Genomic DNA, 3,331 nt, shown 5'->3' on the forward strand with positions numbered 1-3,331 from the left:
AAGTTTCTTCCAACCCATGCCATTCTATTAAGAGTATCAAAAAACCCCTGCTTGTATCTCCAGCCCCTGAATATGACTAGTAGTCCAGTGAGGGTCAGAGCACACAGAACTGGGCAGGTCATGGGACACAGGCTGTGGGCTGTGGCCTCGTGTGCAGCAGTGGTTGTCTGGATGCGGAAGAATGGGTGTGTTGCACATGGCCCCCAGGAAGCCAGATGTGTGTGTGTTTTCCCATCTCTGGTGTGACAGGATGGTGCTTTAAGGATGTGAGCTGCTCTTCTTTTCCCTGATGCTAAAACAACAGGCTGACAAGCTGCTGTCAGGGAAATGCTGCCTAACTTCCTTTTCCCAATAATTTCCCTGGTAAAACTGCAGTGCAGTGGAATCAAATAGAGACAGAAACCAAGGGGGAATAGATATGTTTTTGCTTTTTTTTTCTTTTCCTTTCTTCCAAATATGCCTCTGTATTGGGAGCCATGTGCATACCAGTAAATCTCACCAGTTCAAAGAAATGTTTTTAGCATTCTCATTCAACCTTTACTCCTTTCCTCTCTGCTTAAGAAACAACAAAGCCTTGAAGATGCTCCCAGCTTGCATAGTATTAAAAAGACATCTTGGCTGAAGTGGAAAACAGCGTCTCATGTTTTCCTTTGGGTTACATGTGAAGAAAACCACTTTGCTGCTCTTTTATGTGGGGCTGTAAGAAGTCCTTTCTGCTGAGGAGAGGTGAGCTGTAGGTGGAGGACAGGAAGAAGGAGGGAGAAGAGGGACAGGATTATTATACCCTCTCTGCTTTTCCTCTAAAATTCATGTTTGCCATCCTAACTTCTGACAGACTTCAACAAGCATCCCAATTTTAGAGTTTTTAGAGGGGCATTTCCCCTCTTCTCAGTCTTTAATCTGACTGTGCACAGGCACAAATCTATTTCATAGTTATTGTCTTTAATATTAATTTCTCCCTTTCCTGAGCCTTGGTAATGCCTGTGCCCTTGCATTGTTCGTAATCCCAGAGCGCTCAATCGTGTTTGGAAGTAAATCCTATCCTACCTTCTTCCTCTGGCCTCGTGCATCCTGCAGCAGATGGGGAACTGCTCTGCTGTCCCCAAGCACTGTCTGCTGACCTGTCAGCCTAGTGTTGGCAGGGGTACAGTGGTTGCACTCTACAAATCCAGTGTGAAAGAAGGGCTAAGCTAAACCACTTCTCAGGGAGAGCCTGAAAGGAGTCTGAAGGCAGTTTCTTACTGGTCTGCAAAGTAGGTTTTAATCAGAGACCCCCAGTTTGGACTGTCTAGGACAATCCAAAATTTTGCCAGATTAAAAAGGGGCCATCCTTTCTCCAATGGGATTGGAGAATTTGATGTATGGAAAAACAAAGTCAGGCAAGTGTGCTGATGGCAGCTGTTGGGCTGCCTGGAACAGTCTATGGCTCTCGTTTAGCAGACCTGACCAGTGTTGTTGAAGACGGTCCCTCTATTCACAGAGGGGACATTGTGGTGTCTCTCCCAAAAGTGCATACAGGCATGGAAAGTGATCACGCCCAGCAGGGCAGGGGAGGAATTACTAGCATCTCCCAGTTCTGTAGTCATGACAGGCTGTCTAGCCCTTGGTTAAAATGCAAAGCAGAGCATCTTGCTATTAGGATGGACACAAATTGCTTTAAGACAAATCTTCAGGATTTTGTTTTGCTTTCCAAAATGTAACAGCTGCTCAGGCTAAGTTTACTCAAGAGCTGGAAATCCTGCAAGGGTTTTGCCCACGAGTTCTGGTGTGGGTCATTAGGATTAATCTAAGCACTTCCCTTGCCTGCTCCTCCAAAGGGCTAAGGTCCATTTCACTCAGAGATGAATTTTGCCCCTGAATACAGGTCTGTGTGGCTTTATTTTGTTTCGAGTTTTTTTTGGACTGCTCATCCTCAAGAAAAGATTTGATGTCCTGTAGTAGAAGGGCACCTGGCTTTCTGCACACAGGAAGCAAAGGCAAGGTGACTTAAAATACATGAAATGCTTCATTTTGTTTTTTGAAATAGGCACAGAAAGTATGCTATCTCTCAGTCCTCAGGAATTGCCTTGCACAGTGGAAGAATTGATTGCATAAATGCCAGCTGTAACTCTCTTATTTTTGGTAACAAGGCATTACTAAAGGCAGATTAATTCAGGGCCACGCTCCAATGAAACCAGTGTCCTTTTGCCAGGGACTGGCTGAGGAATCTTCTTCCACCTAGGTTTTGTGTTCAGTTGTATCGGGAGCACAGCAATTGTTCAGAATGCAGCACAAAGTCACAAAAGGTGTGCACATGTAGGTTAATTGTCAAGGGACACAGCCTTCAAGCACAGTCAGACTGTTTTCAGATGTAATCGTGACACCTAAGAGGATGATCTTTGAGAGATCAGAGGGAGGAAATTATTCTCTTGCTTTGCACATCTGAGTGCAGTTTGGCTACAGTCAAATTAGCTGTTTCAGCCCGCACTGTCAGTTTGCTCTCATCTCTCTTTCCTCTTGTTGTATTATTAATAATAATAATACAAAGCTGAAGACATTGGTAAAGACAGATCTGCATGGGGCAGGGCTGAAGCCAGCGTCTGTCTACAAGTCATTGACGGTGGTGCCCAAGTGTCCCTCACAGGGGCATGGCCGGCTCTGGGGACAGCACGGAGCTCTGCCACACTGCCTGCAGCTGTGTGAAAGGCAGGGCTGCTAGATCCCAGCTTGTTCTTCCACTTCGTGCTCCCTGCCTGCCTCTCTCTATGCCCTTACACAGCTGCACTTAGTAATGAGGCTGGCAGCATCAGAAAGACACCAGAAGTAGCTCAGCTGCCTCCGTTGGTTCACAGGGAGAATGACTTTGTAGCTGCTCTCAGTCAGTCCATTAATTGCACATAATAAGGTATTTAGTGACAGAAGGATGGTTGATGAGCCTTAGCTGAAATAACAAGGGCCTGCCAAGAACTGCACTGCCTTTGTCAGGGAGGAGAGATGAAGGTCCTAGCACTGGTGCTCAGAGCTATGTGCAGTGGGAACCTGCTGGTCCCTGACTTGCATGGCACTTGGTCGGCCCTGCAGAGAGCAAGAAACATCCCTTCAACCCCTTGAAGCTTAGAGTTGGGGCATCAGCAGGCTGGAAAGCCTAGGCTGCTGTCTGTGCAGCCAACTGAATGGCTGGCACATCCCTTACCTGCCAGGAGATCTGTGCGAGTTGGCAGGCAGCGCTTCTTTGTCTGCATGAGCACCTGGGAATGCTAACATTTCTCCAGGCTAGCTTACTGTTCTCCTTAGCAGTGGTTATTTTTTAATGTTTCAGTCCTGAGCAGTGCTACTTCTTCTGGAGGGCCCG

This window comes from Meleagris gallopavo, chromosome 1 (assembly GCF_000146605.3).
Source record: "Meleagris gallopavo isolate NT-WF06-2002-E0010 breed Aviagen turkey brand Nicholas breeding stock chromosome 1, Turkey_5.1, whole genome shotgun sequence".
NCBI classification, from domain to species: domain Eukaryota; kingdom Metazoa; phylum Chordata; class Aves; order Galliformes; family Phasianidae; genus Meleagris; species Meleagris gallopavo.